Source organism: Drosophila miranda, chromosome 4, assembly GCF_003369915.1.
Source record: "Drosophila miranda strain MSH22 chromosome 4, D.miranda_PacBio2.1, whole genome shotgun sequence".
Taxonomy (NCBI): Eukaryota; Metazoa; Arthropoda; class Insecta; order Diptera; family Drosophilidae; genus Drosophila; species Drosophila miranda.
Window position 1 is genome coordinate 28,818,228 of NC_046677.1, and position 18,649 is coordinate 28,836,876.

Genomic DNA, 18,649 nt, shown 5'->3' on the forward strand with positions numbered 1-18,649 from the left:
AATAAGCTGGAATAACAACGCCAATTCTGGGCAAACGAAGAGATGATTTGATTTGATGGAATCTGACAAAAAGTCACGTTTCCTTAATTACAATGGAGGAAAAGCAGATTTGGAATCGGAATAAACCACAAACGAAACAAAACGCATAATTGGCTCACGCAAAAATCACAGAAATAACAGAGAAACGGAGAGAAACAGAGAGAAACAGAAAGCGAGATTCGAGACCCGAAAAACAGAGGTTCCTCTAGAGAGAGAGAGAGAGAGCGATGTGTATTAAGAAAGAGACGGCACGACAGCTGGATGGATGGATAACCATCCATAGTAGGGGTCTCCTCCTCTCCCTCTTCCTCCCTCTCTTTTGGGGTCTCAATAATCATAAAACTCGGACTGCGAGACCCTAAAAACTAAATTCGTATTCCCCCCCCTTTCCTGGGATCCCCCAGCCCCATATTGAAGCCAATCTGTGGTCGTGAAGACAATAAAAGACCAAAAAACCCAACCCAAACTCTAACCAAAAAAAAAAAAGAAACCCGCAAAATCGTATCGGAATTTTGTATTAAAAAAAAAGAAAGAAAGAAAAAAGCAAGAAGCTCCCTGGGCAAAGGGCCATGGAATATTTTTTTATGGGCTCGCAACTAAAGCAAATTAAAAACGAGAGTCGAGGGGGGGGCAGCCAAAAAATGATTTCCAGAAACGGAATCACAGAATCACACACGAGACCGAGAATATGAGTCCTGGGGGGAGTGGACAGCAGAACCAATAATTCTAAAAACAAAAGTCCGAAATAGTCGAACGGAATCGAAAAAGTTATCCCAAAAAGGTAGGGAGGGGAGAGGGGAGAGGAGAGGACTCAGCCCTGAACTCCTTTTCGAGGGCCGAATATTTGCCAGTCGCTTGGAGTGAGAACCACGAATACTTCCCCAGCTGCTCGTCATTGTTTTGGCCAAGTTCTCGTCTGCCAAAAGGAATTTGCAATTATCGAACATAATTGCAAGAGACAAAGGTAGAGCACGAGAGATGGAGAGAGAGAGAGAGAGAGAGAGAGAGAGATGTTTCTTTGGAAGAGGTTTCCCTTTTCTGCTGAAAGGAGTCTAAGATTATTCGGAGATTGGTGTTTCGGATAAGGATACTCTTTCAGAGGCTACTTTTCAGCAAAACACTGTAAGGTGATTCTTTATTTAAGCCTTGAAGCCTTGAAAGACCATCCTCTGCTCTTAGTCCTGAGATTTGTAATGTTTTTTGTCTAAAATCCATTAAAGACCTTTAATTGGTTTGCTAGCAGCGCAGAAGGAAGAAAACGGAAGTATTAGAACGATGGTAAAACACTTTTCAAAGGCAAAAGTTATGTATTTTGTAGTAAGATCTTTTCTACATTCAATCTTTGTTAGATATTCCAATTCTTTGCCAAATCTAAATCAACAAAACTTGCTCTCATTCGTAAGGTATTTTTATGACTAAATCTAAATAAAATCCCAAATGTTTCTATACCTATAATTGGCGCTCAAAAACTCCATAAAACTCAAACAAAAATGTTTAATATTTTTGCACTCAAAAAAAGGGGTTTTTATTACCCAAAATATATCTGAAAAATCTCCAAAAATTCATAGAATAATCTGCCTAATACTGTGTTACAAAAGATTTTACATATACAACAAATCATGCCGTGCAGGCCTCCATTTAGCATAAGTACCCATAATCCCCCAGAGTATCTGGAGCCCTTTCATCTGCTGGGCCCCTTCTTTTGTACATTTTGGCCACATTTTGTTACAATGATCTGGGGGCTCTTCCTCCTCTGCCAGGCCACACCTAGTTCTCCAGAGTTCTCTCTCTCTCTCTCTCTCTCGGTTCGGGCGGCCTCTGCTTTTGCCGCTGTATCATTTTCTAGCCTGGAAAGCGGAAATGCTATTTAATTAGAGGCGATCAAATGCCGCCATGCGACGACGACGAAGACGACGGACTGGGACTGCGGATGGGCAGAGGAATGGGCATGGAATGGTCTTGGAATGGTCTTGGAATGGGGGCCCAACATCTAATGGCTAACCAAATTACACTTTAATTCGGGCCAAGAAACAAAAGACTTGGGCAGCGAACTTGCGTCTAGAGACAAGGGGATTACCTCTCTCTCTCCCTCTCTTTCTGGAGAATTATTAGGCGAGCGTAAAAATTAAAATCTCATTATGCAAATTACAAACAGAAACAACAAAATGGTCCCCGAAAACTGCCCCTAAAATTAGTCTCCAGATCTACCCTTTCTCTCTCCCTCTCTCTTCAACCAATTTGGGGGCAGGGTGGTGCGGAGGGCGGCGCAACAGACAAAATAATTTGCTCGTCGTGTGGTTGTTGTCATCTTAGATTTGTTGCTGCCTCGATTTGTGGTTGTTGTTGTTGTTGTTGCAGTTACACACTAAATTACAGGCAATTACATGAGGGAGATCACATCGAGAAAGAGGGAGAGGTAAAGGCAGGTAGAGAGAGAGAGCATAGAGAGTGCGAGGAAATGTGGGAAACTGCCGCTAGAGACAGAGCCCCAGCCAGTGCCCCAGCCAGATGCTCCTCCATGGTGCAGTGCCACTCCACCCACTGGACTGACAAACAGATTGGCAGCACCACTTTTGGACTCCATTCGGAGTGCTGTTCGGAGTGCTGTTCGGAGTGGAATTAGTTGTTGTTCTCTCGGCTGTTGGGCTGTTGTGTTGTAATTTCGCATTGTTTGGTTTAATCTACGTAAATCTGCAACTTTTCGGGCTGCCAGTGCTCCCACAATTACAATGATGATGGAGAGCTGCCCCCCCCCCCAAATACCGTAGAGGGGGAGGGAACACGATCTGGCCATTTGGCTGCAAAGTTATGTGGTCCGCTCCGCTCCTCTAATGCCACAAATGCCACTCACATACGCACACACACACACACACACACACACTCATACTTTGAACTGGTTTCAGTTGGAGGGTGCAAGTGGCAGGTTCCCCCCCCCCCCCCCCCTTCCCACCACCTTTCGCTGATTGCGCGTATGCGGCGCTCAGTGTGCACCAATTTTTCTTTTTTCTTTTCTTTGTCTCTTTTTCTGCCATAAAATTCACTTTTTTCTAAACACAGAGCCATGGATGATGCCCTTTTGTGGACACTGGGCTCTCCCTCTCTCTCTCTCTCTCTGGCTCTCTCTCTCTCTGGCTCTCTCTCCCTGCTCTCTCCCTGCTCTCTCTCTCTCTCTGCCGTTTCTTGTACGCAACTTGTTTTGCACAATTTTAATTTTATAAACACCTTTAACGCATTTTTGTGCGCTCACATTCCATAAATGCCAGAGAGCGAGAGAGAGAGAGAGCACGGAGTGGAGAGACGGCGAAGAGAGCGACTCAAAACTCACCTCCAATTCGCTGCAAGGCGGATTCCGCTGGGAGCCCAGAGCCATTCAGTAATTTAGTCGCCGCCAAAGCGAAAATAGTTGCGCCTCTCTCTCGCTCTCTCTCTCTCGCATGCCCTCTCGCTCTGCGGCGAATTCATGTAGAAGACAAAATGGTTGGAAAATCATGGCGTAGCCGGTTTTTCGATTCCATTTCTTCTGCTTCTTCTTCTTCTTCTTCTGCTTCTATAACTCGCTCTCTCTCTCTCTCTCTCTCTCTCTTTCTCTCTAGCATCTCCCTCTCTCTCTCTACCCTTCCGTTTAGTTACTGTCTTAATATTTTAATTAAGTTGCAGCCGCCGCCGCCGCGTCACACGACAACATAATTTTTGACACAATTTCCGCGCACGAAAATCGATCGATCCCAGAGATCCCTCCACCCCCCCGCCCGAGACGGGGACTCGCAGAGATAATCGCCATAACAAACACCAAAAGAGAGGCGGGCATGGAGGCCACAAGGAAACCGCTAAGCGAACGACCAGACAGACCCGACATACCCGACCCCGAACCAAATACCCTAGAGCACTGATTCCAATCAAAACATCAATAAACCTTAACTGATAGGAGGAGGCGCAGGCGAGCCACAGCCGGAGACCCGTTGCGGGGCAGAGCCGCTTTCGTTTTGCATGCGGGGCCTGGACCTGTGGCAGGATCCATCCAGATCCCCAGATACCGACATTCAGGCATCAAATGCGCATCAATTTGCGGGCCGAACGCGACAACAGGCCAGACACGCGTGCAACATTGTGGAGGCCATGCCCAGGTCCGCTTCGAAGTCGATGCCTCCTCTGTGGCCATATTTAGTAAATACCGCTTCTGTGGCTGCCTTTAAACGTGCAATTAAAGCGCACACACAGCCAAAGAGAGAGAGACAGAGGGAGAGTAAAAGAGAGAGAGATGGGTGGATAGCAGGGATATGAAATGCTCAACGCGCGCGCACACATCACAACAACCCGAGGGCATTGGCTACTGCATTTGCATAGCCGCCGCGCCACGAGGCAGCGAGAGAGAGAGAGAGATCCACCAGACAGCGCTCCAGTCACGCTGACGTTTCGCGAAAGCCAAAGTATTTGCTGCAGCAGCCTCTCAAAGAGGTTACACCCATTCCCATTCCGTTGGCAGGAGAATGCGAACGAGCACTGGGCTCTGTCCGGGTATGCTCTATAGAGATCTGCCCGGAAAAGGCCTCAAGATTTCGGTATTTAAAAGATTTATATGAGAAAGAAGGCATTGGGAAGATATTAACAACAAGGAATGTTCAGAGATGTATTCTTTTTGGGTTTCTATAGGATTCCCATAATATTCCATAGGGCTTCAACCGATGATTTCTATCGATAACAGGAGTTCATATCGATTCAGTGACAAAGAAATCTTAAACTTGCGTAGAAATTTCTTTATCGATATAAATTAAACGATACCGATTTATTAACCTATCGATTTTGATGGAATTATCGATTTTTGATCGAATTATCGATTTGCGTTGGTTTTCATTGATATATTAGTATGTACAGTGAAGCATATGAAGAAATTATGGTCATGGTTTTACCAGAAACTGATGAACAGACGCTTGTTCTCCATTTAATCGATTCTTCAATTGTATCTTTGATTATTTCTAAATCTTCTAGATGAAAGGAATCTGCATACAGTAGAACCACATTCTCTACCCCATTTCCCCTTTGTTCCCTTTGTTGATTCCCCATTAGATCTCCCGATCAATCACTGGTCATCCCCTAGTCGACCCTTTCTCTTACTCCCGCCATAACCTTTTAGCTGATTCGTGGCCTGGCCCGTCAATTTCAGTTACGCCAGCCCAAAAAAGCTTCTCTCTTTCTCTTGGAAGGAGGAGGATTCTGCATCAGGGGCCGAGGACTCGGACGCGGACGCGGACGCAAACGGGTGTCAAGTGGTGGCCGCGGCTCAAACAATTAACTCGTCTCGCTGTCCATTAAGCGGCCAAGACGATGATGACTTGTCGGCTAAAATCAATACAGCAGATGCTTCTTTGCTTCTCCGATGCTTTGCAGCCCGCCTAGCACTTTACGAGCGTTTTTTTTCGGGGGGCCGACAGTCCAAGGGAACGAACGAACGAACGAACAAAAAAAACTGAAAGTGTGTTGATTGATGGCCCAAAGTGGAAGTCAAAGTCCAGGTCTTAGCCAAAGATGAGCCTCAGTTGCGTCTCCAGGCACTGGTCTGGGGTCAGGCCACGTGTTTGGAGGCTCATCTGCATGCGAATGGCAATCAATGCAATCGCTGCTGCCGCTGCTGCATGCCCCCTCTTCTGCTTGTGCTCCCTGGTTCCCTCTTAACAACTTCTGGCGAAAAAACGTGCGATTCTAAATGAGCATATCAACAGCTTACAAGACCCGAGCCCCGGCCCGGGCACCACCACCGAAAGGAGGAGCAAACAGTTGGCTTGGGTCGTCTGTGGGCCTCGCGAGATGCTCCTTTGATAGCTTTTGCATATCGTTGTTCCAGCCACAGCCACAGCCGCAGCCACAGCTCCTCGAACCCCAGCCTCGGCATCAGCTTCAGCTCCAACTTGCTGCAGTCTTGGGCTGTAAAAGTATTTACCACAAACCCAAAAAAACAACAAAAAACTACCAGAAAGAGAGGCTAATTTTGGGTGTCGAAGCGTTTGATACCGTGGCTTGGCACCAACAAGGGGCCCTAGAGACACCAAACAGCAGCTTGCTAGGCGCTAAACCACTCACCGATCGAGGGGCGCTGCTGTAAGACGCGTGAGTCCATCGATTGGGATCTTCCTTCGATAAATATTGTATCTTTGGCCCACTTTTGGTGGAAATATCTTCAGAAACGCATCGTTTGATACGATCCTTGGCGATTCTGGGACTTCCATTTCGAAAGGTTTAACTCCTACGTGATTCTATGCCTCCTGAATATTCCTATATTATATGGGGCTCCATATGGACCCCAAAAGACTCCCCTTTCTGGCTGCTCAAACCCAGCATACCCTCTGTTGATCCCTTTCTCTCTGCATCCCGAAAAGAGAGACTGAGCCAAAAGCTGGCAGCTTATTTGGCCCTAATGTGTGCTTGGGCCGGGACTGCCTTTCCTTCTCCTCCCCTCCCCTCCCTTCCACCCTCCTCCTTTTGCGGATCCTCTGTGGCGGTGGTAGCGCCGCGTGAGGAGGCACAAACAACCACAAACAAGCGGGTTCACAATTTTAATTAGTTAATTATTTTTACTTTTAAGCAAACAAGATTTCAGAGACAAATAAAAGAGAGAAAAAAAGCGGAGCGCAGCAAAGTAAAGCTTTTCCCAATCCCTGAAATCCCCAAACCCCAAACTCCAAACTCCGACCCAGAGCTTGATCCCAAGGAAACATTTTGTTGCTCCTTTTTTTATGGGTCTCTTTTTATGCGGTGCTGCTGCTGCTGCTGCTGTTGCTGCGGCTGCTGAGGTTTTGGAATGGCCGGCAATCTGCATACGTGCATCTCTCGAGAGTCTTCCAGCAGCGGCAGCAGCAGGGCTCCCTTCTGCCATTCTCCAGGCTCCAAAATCCATTCTCCAGGCACCAGTCTCCAGTCGCTCCTATCTACTACTGTCTCCTGTCTCCTGTCTACCGTTTGCTGTCTCATTTGTCGTCACCAGGGGCTGCCTGGCTGCCTGGCTGCCATTCCATAGATCGTCGTTCTCTTGACCAAAGCTCCACAAACACACACACACACACACATTCCACGGCCACATCAGCAGCCTTCAGTGGGGCCACAGCGTGTGGGTTGCCCAATATTCATAATCGAATCTGTTCCCATTGTTGGGGGCTGGAAACCAATGGATTTGCATATTTCCTCCGATGGAGAACAAGCCCCAATACAAAGCCAAGTATTTGATAAATCCCCCGGCGAAAAGAGCCGGCCACAAGAGCTTTTCGAGCTGCAAATTAAATTGTCAATCATTTTTATAACCTGCCCAACGATCCGCCGCTGCCGATCGACGTGTGCGTGAAGAGAAGTTAATGCCGAAATCCGAAACAAAATTCACAAATATAAACGATCATTTCTGGCGTTTGAGGCTGAATTTTTAAACAGTCATTGGTCTTGGGCTTTGTCTCCCGTCATCCCCTCCGACGTCCGATGTCCAATCGTCCAATCGTCTGGTGTCCGTCGTGTCCGCCTCTCCGTCCAGTCCGTCGTCTTGTTGGCACTTTTGTCGGCGGCTTGGAGCGAACAAAGATCTAAAAGATCTATCAATATATCTATGTTTGGTGGCCCAGCCACATAAATAATGAATTATGCCCGATTATTAGTCGACTTATGCAAAAAACAGACTTTGCTAAAAAAAAACCACTACGATTAGTCGATGTTTTTCTCACAGGGGAAGTGCTTATCGGGGGAGCTACCGAATCCGGAATAAATCAACAGCCGATACTCGCAGATGAATCTTTTGTCATAGGCCAATCGATTGTTGTGCAAATGGAAGGCAGAATTACTTCAAAGCGGAGATACATCATCATCAGTCAGGGAGTTCATCAAATTTTTTGGGGATTTGTGCTAGGATTGGATCAGATAACATCTATAAAGTGGGGTGTATATCATCATAGGTTGGTTTTAGGGTCTTTTCATAGCTGCCAAATTTAAAGCACCTTCAAAATGAATATACATATATCATCATTAGCAAGGGATTTCCTTCTCTGGATGGTATAGAATCTATAAAAGTCGGGAAATATGATCATCTTTCAGAAATCTTGAAACATTTGAGGTCATAGATTATCATAAGTCAGGGGGTTCATCAAAATTTGAGAGATTTCTGTTGGAATTGTTTTATATAAAATCTTTAAAATGGGGTATATATCATCCTAGTGGGTCTCTTTTCATAGCTGGCGAATGTAGAACACCTTTAAAGTGAATCGGCTAGAGATTTCCTTTTCTGGCACGTATAACATCTTTATGCATTGAATATGGATATATCATCATTAGTGAGAGATATCACCTCTTAGGGACTGTAATAAATCTCCAAAAGTGGGAAAATAACATCGAAGGTCTGAGATTTCCTTAATTCTGTATTTCTTTTCCAAGCTTTTAAATGTAAAACACCTTAAGAATGAATATTCATCATCATCGGCTAGAGATTTGCTTTTCTGGAATGCATAGCATCTATAAAAGTGGGAAAATACTATCATTCTTTGAAGATCTTGAGACATTTCTGGTCATAGAATAGGAATCATTTCATATAACATCTACAAAAGTGGGAATATATCATCGTAGATCAAAGATTTGCTCCATATTATGTATCAAATGGGGAAATATCACCATCAATCAGAGATATCACCACTTCTGTTGTGTAAAACATCTTCAAAAGTGGAAAAATACCTTCGTAGATCAAAGATTTCACCCATTTTTTTATGGTCTAGTGGAGTTTATGTATGAAATGTGGAAATATTATCATTGGTTAGAGATTTCATCAACTCTGAAATGTAAAACATTCTTCCTTACCAGATCTCTACAAAACCCGAAATCCCTGCCAAAAGAAACGTAAAACCTTTTCAAAATGAAAGAAAAACCATCATTACTCAGAGATCCTTCATCCGCCATATAATCTCGTGCTCTCCTGCTGTCTCCTGCTCTTTGGACCGTTTGTTGCAGCCGCCGCAATAAAACCTGCAACAATGTTGCATGTTGATGAGCTGCCACGACACATTCGCATCCCCAACGGTAGGGGCATGGCCCATATCCGCACACAGTTATTGATTAAGGGCCATAACAAAGCAACGAAAGCTGAAATTACTGATTGAAAGACTCCCTGCCACAGACACAGACACAGTCCATGCCACAGTCCATGCCTCTGCCACCGCCACTGCTTCTGCAGATAGCAAGAGAACGTGTCGAAAGGCGAACCACAGAATGAAACGAAACGCAACCCAAATACATGCCACAGAACAGAACAAAAACTGAATAACCGAATGAAATAACTTTGAAAATTCGGGTAATTGCAGTTGCAATTTGCTAAAAGGGAAAAAGGGAAAAGGGAAAAAGGCCACTAAAAAGCAGAAAACCCGCCCCAAAGACCCCGGTGAATGCCCTTGAGGAAAGTCAGCGACAGACCCAGCCTGAGGGCAGGAATCGGACTCGGAATCGGTATCGGGCTTCCATTTCTAGTCGATGGTGGAGATACCCTCTGTGGATGGCCGAGCCAGGGCTTCTCCAACTTTGACCCACATCGTGGCTCCGCGTTTCGGCGGAGGGTGCCATAAATAATCGCATCGACGGACTTCCTGCAAGAAGCACAATTCATAAATTAAATCAAGTTAATATTTCAGTGTCTGTGGCTGCAACACCTACTCGGCCTCGGCCTCGACTCTCGCCTCGCGACCGTCGACCGTTGGATATTAAAATGCTTAATTGAATTTGTTAAACACAATAAAAAGAGGAGAGACCCTGCGATAAGGATAAGGGACCTTCGCTGCCCCAGGAGGCTCCGCCATAAACAAACGCCTCAACTTTTATTGCCGCTGATTGTTAATTTGTGAAGCGATAACGCTTCGGACCATCGCAGGGATTCGCGACCCCAATAAGAACACTCTCATTTCTCAGTTCAGGCGGGGTGACAGCCCCACGCTCCCCCCTCTCCATCACCATCGCTGTCTCCGTCTCTGGATATCGATAAACTCATCCTTTTTCGGGCAGGGTCACTCCTCCTCCCTGCACATGTCGTTTCCTGCAACAAATGACATGACAAATGTTCCACAACCGAAGCGAACCGAAACGAAGCGAAAGAATACCCAAAGCCGGAGGGCGAGTGCTGCCCCCTCTGCCCCCTTGCCACCTTCCCCACTCTTCCACTCGCTCGTCTTTCGTCTTGCGCCTCTTTTGTTGTTCGAATTCAATTTATTGTCGAAAGTTCGTAGTTGAAAGAACATTTTAATTTGGCCGCAAAAGACGTGGGGCGGGGGGTCACAGAGGGAGGGAGACGCTCGAGAGGCCGGCTTGCCTGCTTTCCTTATGGTTTATGTGGCATGAAGTTGCAAAAGTCTCGTGTCGAGCGTTAAATTCTTTTCGACTTTGACTTGCGCGCTTTTGGCAAATTGCAGTCTGCCTCCAGATGTATCTCGTATCTGGCCGGATCGTCGTGTATCTTCGTGTCCGAAAGTCCGTCCGACTCGGGGTGTCGATGCGACCCGTAAGTCTCTTATTTAAACTCTTATTTATGCACATTTCTCTGGAGATCTCTGGCCGCCCCTCTCCTTCCCCCCTCTCTCTGTTTGCTTTACAGCTGCAATTTCTTCGAGTCTCCCCTCGCTTTGTGGCAGACAAATTTATTTCTCTCTCCCTCTCTCTCTCTCGCTCTCTTGCGACCTGTTTATTAGGGAATTTATGACGTTTGCCCCGTAGTTTTCGGGGCTCGTTAGTCGAATTGTGATCACGGTCCCGTCAATTGCCATCAATCAATCAATCAATCTAACTGTAGAACTGTAGAATATGTGCCCCCCTACCCCGCCACAGAGAAGGGCAGGCCTGGTGTGGGGCAGTGGGGGGTGCCTCCAATTTGAATGCTGAACAAAACTGCGCCTGCTTACCAGATCATAAATTTCTGTGCATTCGTCTCATTTAACAGGAGAGAGAAGAAAAAAAACACACAGAAAAAAAGGGAGAAAAAAGCAGAAAAGGGAACAAAAATATCAAATTACCTTTCGGCTCTTTCTCTCTCTCTCTTTCTCTGGCGATACTTCCAAAGAACGAGGCAAAGGCAGCAGTGAAGAGAGGCTGGAGGCTGGAGGATGGGTTTCTGGTTCCTCGCTGATGGACAGGAAAGTGTATCGTTCTTGGCATGTTTGAAATTTTATACACTCGGGGATTGGCGGGATTAAGAGATTTTCAGCCACTAAAGAGTGGCCTGCCCCCCACCCCAAAAAAAAAAGCCCCAACAAAAGGGGTTTCAGCCTTACTTTCATTTCGGCGAGAAAGAGGAAGGGGGACGGGGGGCAGGGCAGGGCGTCTACCAATCTCCCAAATTAAAGTTAACAAGACAGAGTGTTAATGAATTATTTGGAGGACACGCTGCAATGTCACAGCACAGAACCGCAGAACCGCAGACACAACAGAAACAGAAACAACAACGACATCGACATCAGTGCAACATCGGCAGCGGCAGCAGCGGCAGCCCCAACGAATTTCATTAAAAACTTGCCACAAAACATTGTCGACAATTAAAACAAAACAAAAACAAAAACGACACAACGCACTGAACGAACGAACACAAGACGCAATCGATGGACGATGTTCGGTGTCGTCTGGGGATGAGCCCCACTGGGGGATGGTGGTGATCGCGGGGGGAGGGTGGGGGACCGTCAAGGTGCTCCGCATACAAACTCCTAAGTGGCTCAGAGTCCCCGCTCTGTGGCTCTGTGGCTCTGTGGCTCTCTGTGCGGCTATTTTTAGGCCCTGAAACCGAAAGTGGGAAATCTCTGGAGAGCTTCGCTCAGAGTCAAAGTCAGACGGGCCTCAGAGACGACTTGTCGATTATTCGTTGCCTTTTGACATACCCCTCAATGGGCGAGGGTTTCAGGGGGGGTATATTCGTTTTGTCTTCCAGAATAGAGCCCGAATAAAGGGACATCTCTCTCCGCTCTCCATTTCCCATGGACTACTGGGTATCCCCTAGTTGCAACATGCTTCCATAGCTCTCCTTTTTTTGTTGTCTGCTGCCTGGCAACCTTTGCGGTTGACCACAGATCCCCGATCCTCGGCCCAGCGATGTGGCCTGCCAGTGGCGGCCCTTCCTCTGCAATCAGGCAAATTAGCAAACATTTAATTCTCAAATGCATTTCGAGTTCGTTGTCCTTCGTTCTGGTGCCCCTTCCATCGAGTGTTTGCTTTCAATCAGCCTGAAATTGAGCAAATATTGGCCGCCTATCCACGGCCTAGTGGGTGGCCCCAGTCCTGCATGGGGAAAGCCTCCATTAGGGGCACCCGTTGCCGTTTTTGGCCACAACAGAAAATCAAATTAAATATGCAAATTAGGCAGCCACTAATCCCCGCCGCAGAGGCAATCGAAATCATAGTTTTTGACATTTTGTTTAAAGTTCATTAAACGCGACACAAATCGCAGTCTCGTCGACAGATATTCATATCTTTCGAATGCGTAGAAGCCAATGCAGACACAGAGAATGGGAATGGAAGAAAGATAGAGCTAAAGAATGGGAATGAGAATGGGAATGAGAATGGGAATGAGAATGGGAATGGGAGGAGTAATCACACTCCAGGCCCACCAGCGGCGCTTCATTGGCCATCATTGCGTCTGCGACTTGCGTCTGCGACTCGCGGGAACCTGCCACAGAAGGGTAGAGGGGCAGCAGAAATTGCCAACATTTTTGCCAGTTGACAACTTAATAAATTTTGAGCAGGCTTCTGCCAGAGCAACACAGAGAGAGAGAGAGAGCTCACAGATAGAGAGACAGCGAGAGATCTCTTCGGTTGGTTATTAAACTCGCATATTTCTAATAATTTGCTCTGTCCATCCGTCCGTCCGACTGCCTTGTCCGTGCCTCAGACATTTCCTCTATTTATCAGAAACGCATAAATTTCTAAAATATTTTTCTTTGGGGCAGAGGCTGGGGCTGGTTCTTCGACAACGAACAAGCGCGAACAACAACACGATGGGAGCCCCATGAAGCGGAGGCTAAGGCTGAGGCTGATGATGGTGGGGCAGATGAGGCAGCAACACAGCAACAGCAACAGCAACACACGTGCACAGTGGGAAAGAGTTAGAGCTAGAGAGAGCGAGAGGTAGCTGAACAACAAGTCGGGAATCGAGATCGAACAAGCCATACACTGAGACAATAAATTCTCTTAGATTTCTCTCAGTGCAAATTATCATGGGATTTGCTTAAATTAGTCCGATTCCCTGCCAAAAAACCATCCATATTTCTTGTTTACTGAAAATTATCATAATTCCACGTTTTATGTACGAAATAAAAGCATCGAAAGGTGGACAGATCTCTCTCTCTCTCTCTCGGGGCGGCCATATATTATTGATCAATTTATGTACAAATCTAAGGCATAGACCATATTTTAGGTGGAGCAAAAATACTACCAAACGTTGGGTGATTTCTCGTATTTGTGTAGCGGATTCCGAAAGAAACTTCTTTGAAGTTCGGAATAGAGTTTTGTTTGGAAAACAATTCCTTATCACATCTAAAATGTGTAGTTTCTTGTCCTCTATTCATTCCACCTCTAAGCATCCCAATTGACACCTTTTCATCACCTTTCAGGGTTGTAATTGTTTCAAAAATCAGGATCATATCCAAACATTTCGTTCAATAAAGATCTTTATTATCGCTAATCGATACTTTATATAGATCCCACAAATAATTATCGATAATTAATCGAAAAACCATTGAATTTCGAACTATATTAATGAATAATACCTCAAAATCCCATATCGAAATTCCTTTTAGAAAATAATCGATAAATTGTCCAAATTGTCGATCCAAAAGTTATCGATAAGAACTATAATTTCTGATAAATGGACTATTATCGTTAGTTCTTACTAAAATGCTTCTATAACTATATATGAACGATCCAAGCCTTGTATTCTCCTCCTCCCCAAAATTGTACAACTCCCTCAGTCTTTTCGCTCAGTGTAGCCATGGCATTGCAGTTCTCTAGCATTTCATTTCAACACCAAACGTAAATTTGTACTTCCTCAAAGGAGGCAGCATGCTTCTGCCCCCTCGACCCCCCTTGCAGTGCTCCACCATCTGCTGAAAGGAGATTTATGTTCATTATAGATTATTTCTGTCTGATGATGTTAATTTTGTTGCATTTCTCGCATTTGCTTGCAGCTCCTCTCTCTCTCTCTCTCTCGCTCTCTCTTTTGCTGTTCTTCTTCGCCTCTGTGCATGTGTGTGTGTGTACCGTTGGAGGGTGATGGAGGGAGGGAGGAGGGTGTATGGGCAAAGAAAGGTGAATTTTTCCGCGCTCTGCGGCTGCGGCTGCGACTGTGGCTGTGGCACTGCTCATAAATGTTGTACATTGTTGTTGTTCGTGTTGTTCGTTTGCCGCGCGATTGGCGTTGCATGAACAGCATTTGATTTGTGGCGCGCACGCCCTGGCAACATTGTTGCTAGATCAGAGCAACCGAGAGTGTCCGAGTGTCCGAATTGCAGCACAGCAAAGTCCACAGAGTCCACAGAAAAAACACCTCTCCACTGGTTCTCATTGCATTTGATGTCTCTTTTCCTCAAAGATACACTCTCTCTCCCTCTCCCTCTCCCTCTCTCTGTCTGTCCCTCTCTTGTGAAAGAATTCTGATTTTGATGTTACTTAATCGATTTCCTTCAGGCTGTTCTGCTCTGCCCTGTCGCCGTCGATTACTTTCAGGCCGTTGAGGCTCCTTCCCTGTCTCTATCGATAATTGCCTTATTGGTTTTTGATTATTTCCATTTACTCGTGTATTTTGTACTTCATTCCATGCCGTTTCTCTATCTTTACAGGTAAGACTGCCACTCGATGGGGAATCCGTATAAATTGCTCAACTAGGCGTGAGTATTGGGTGACCATTCTTCTGCTTTATCGTATTACCTACTCCGCTGGCTCTCCTCCCCTGCTTCTGCTTCTGCCACTTCTGCTTTGTTCATGTTTTGTGGCTGGCTGCCTGTCGCCTGTCAAGACGTTTGTCAACACACAAAAGCAACATGTCAAACAAATGATGTGCGCTAACGATGCCGCCGACACATCAACACGAAACATAAGAACAACCAACAGAAGAAGAGGGAGTGATAAACCAAGAGAGAGAGAGAGAGAGAGAGAGAGAGAGAGAGAGAAGCGACGAGAAGAAGCAGCTGCAACTAAATCAGAACAGGGCTCTGCCCTGACCACGCCCCACCTCCGCCCAGATCACCCATCAAAATGCAGCAGCCATATTAGTGCCATGTTCACTCTGTCACTCGCCGTGTTGCACGTCACTCAAAATGGGGGCTCGATCAAGGGATTTCCAATACATCCATCCATCCATCTGTAACTCCGCTCTCCGCCATTCAATCCAATCATCAATTCATTTCCGAATCATTCAAACATGAGCTCTACTGCCATTCCATAATAAATACTCAGAATATTGCACAAAGAACGTCAGAAGAACAGTCATCGATAAATAATCGATAACTTAAACGATTATTCATCGATAAATGTAACGAGAACTATTCGATTACTTATATGGGCTACAATCGATAACTTGAACAATAACAAATCGATAATTCGTCGATAAATTTAAAAATAATGATATAGAATTCATCGATAACTGTAACCAGATGTAATCGATAACTAAAATGAGCTACAATCGATAACTCGAACGATATCTAATCGATAATTCATCAATAAATGATATCAAAATTTATCGATAACTTTTTCCAATGACTTAAACGAGAAACAATCGATAATTAATCGTATAGGATTTGATTTGAAGATAACTTGAACGTACAACAATCGATAACTTTAACGAGAATTAATCGATAACTTGTATTAAATTAATTGATAACTCAATTTAAAGCTATCTATATCTATTTCAATCGATAACTCAATATAAATTTATCGAAAAATGAATCGTTAATAATCAATAATTGTGTAACTTGAATCTGTCCATCATTGACTTCTATTTCTCCCTATAAGTTCCACAATATACCATGCCTTAAGTCTGTGGTTCTTATAGAGATAATCCAGCTAGACATGGCCATGGGCATGCCCCTCAATGATCCCTCAATTCCTCCATCTATCCTCAAACTCTGCTTCACTGCGAAGAGAACAACAACGGCTCGTTACTCAAAGCGACAAGAGAGATTAGGCCTACATCTGCTTAGCATCGATGCGTACATCCATCTCCACCAAATCAATGCCCCCACTGCCAGCTGGAATCACCCTCTACACGATTAGCTCTTTGGAGATTCAGCAGATTTTCGTGCATTATCTAGAGCAAAGGCTGGGGCTGGACATGGTCCCAGGTTCCAATCAGAACACAGAACCCACTGCCGATCCCAATACCAATCCCAATCCCCTGCACAGCTGGTTGCACAGCTCTGTCGATGGAGTGGAAACACATCCGCATCTGCGTGCGTGAGCTTTTATGTGCACCTTAAATTCTCCTAATGAAAATGATCAACGAGAGAGCTCGAGAGGGGGATAGAGGGCGATCAGATCCACAGAGATAAGCTGTGGGGAGAGGGAGGGGGAGCGAGGGAGAGACCCTCACTAATGGCGACTGTGGTTCGAGTTCTCGGTTTATGGCCGCGTTGACATTTTTATTACCGCCGAAGAGAGAGAGAGCGGGAGAGCGGGAGAGAGAGTGCCCCTCCAGCCCACGCCCCCCTCTCCGGCCTCCACAGATTTATGATGGCCATAACAATGAATTAAATGTGACATCGATTGCTATCGATAGAGCTGTGCCACAGCCCGTTCATTCTGTTTATCGCCGCCATTCAATCGATGCATATGAAAATGGAAATGGACAAGAGGCACAGATGGGGGGGGGGGGGATTAAGCGGGGTCTAGAGGGGCATACATCCCGTTCTCCCGCTGCGAGGTTATGCAATCGTCTGCCTCATATTTCAAATCGCTTGACGGCCACATTTCATCTCATCCACAACTTCAGTCGCCGAAGAACCACTCGAGGGGAACTCCGTACTGGCTCTGTGGTGGAGCCCCTGCTCTCTGGGGACGACGACTGCTGTGTGGCGTCTCTCTCCTCTTTGCACTATATAATTAGCTTCATCAACGCAATAATCATGCTGTAAACAAACGGAGAGAGGGCGCTCCAGGAGGGGCAACGGCCATAAAACTGAAATTACCTTCCACTCTTCCAAATGGGGGCTTCAGGGAACAGCCAACAGATCTCAGGGCGGAGGAAAAGCATTATAATTATTATTTAATCTTTGTGTAGAACGAAAAAAAGGAGGAGAAATGATAGGGTACGCTCCAGTCTTGGCCAAGTGTGGGTACAAAACTCTTTCGCTCTTTCTCTGACCAAAAATTAGATCCCAAAGACAATTTCTGGGGCGGTAATTAGAGGAGACCTCTGTCTCCGTTCTCTGTTTGCGTTTCCACTTGTCTGGCATCCGATTGTCTGTCTGTTGGGCATCAAATTTCCAACTCAATTCCGAAATGGGGCCAGACAAAGCCTCTGAGACGAAAACAAAAGTGCACAAACGCAAGATTTAACCGCAGAATGAAGGAAATGGAGTCCACAACCTGAGCTTTGATGTAAAACAAAACGAGCGACAAGTGCAGGCCCCTGCTCCGCCCCGCAGTGCCCTTGGGAGTGGAGGAATAGACCAATTGATTCTGCGCTCCGCTGCAGAAGATCAAAGCGGAGTCTGGCAGCCGGAGAGGGGATTGGGTGTCGTGCAATGCGGTTGGCAGTACAAAAAACTGCAGAACAAATCACGAATGGCCAGGGCCATCGATGGGGCTGCCAAATGAATGAACTTTCGGGTCTGAATACTTTGTTGCACCTGACATGCTGACAATGTTTGCCCCTGCCGCACAGCATGCCCCTGCCCCTGCCCCTGCCCCTGCCTCGACAGAGTTTACGACTTTCGCGAGTCGTCGGCGGCAGTAGCGCATACAATTAGAGTTTTAATTATCGTCTTTGGGTCTTCATTCCTTTTGTAGTTGCTTCTGCCAGCCCAGGACTCCCCACTGCCCCCTCTGCCGCCCCCTCTGGCCGCTTGGGCTGTCCATTTTTTGTCGTCAGCGGTAAAAAAAACTAATAATTTGCAGTAAAAAAGATAACAACATTGCCAATGGAAATGGAAATGAAAATGGAAACCCTCCGTTCGAAGCGGTGCCCCGGGAGCCACACAAGATGCTCGGCCCGTCGCGTCGTCCCATAACTTTGGAGCCTTCGGAGGCTCGGAGCGGACCCCAAAGACTTTGCCGATTGCTAAAAACAGAACAAAAACCTGGCAAATAATTTGCAAAATTTTATGAGCCACTCGCGAGCAGCGAGAGAACAGGTGGTTGGGGCATGGGGCTGGGGCATGCAGAAGCTGCTTAGCTAAACAGTTGCTGCTGCCGATGCTGGCACAAGATGGCCGACAAAGAAAGCCATAAGAAAGCCAACGAAAAGAAGGAAATATTTTCATTGCGGACTTAATGCTGCTCAATGATGTTATTGGAATTTAAAAGGAATTCCCAGAGAGCCATCAACGAAAAGCATTCATAATACCGAGCAGGATGGAGAAGTGATGGAAGTATATTAGAGAAAAGAGCAGTAGAGAGCGGAAAGAGGGAGAAACGC

General features: G+C 46.0%; 1 protein-coding gene across 2 annotated transcripts in view; it reads left to right on the forward strand.

The window, feature by feature from the left end:
- Positions 1–18,649, forward strand: part of LOC108163037 (protein dachsous) — a 76,051-nt gene that overhangs the window by 12,901 nt on the left and 44,501 nt on the right. The window lies entirely within an intron of this gene.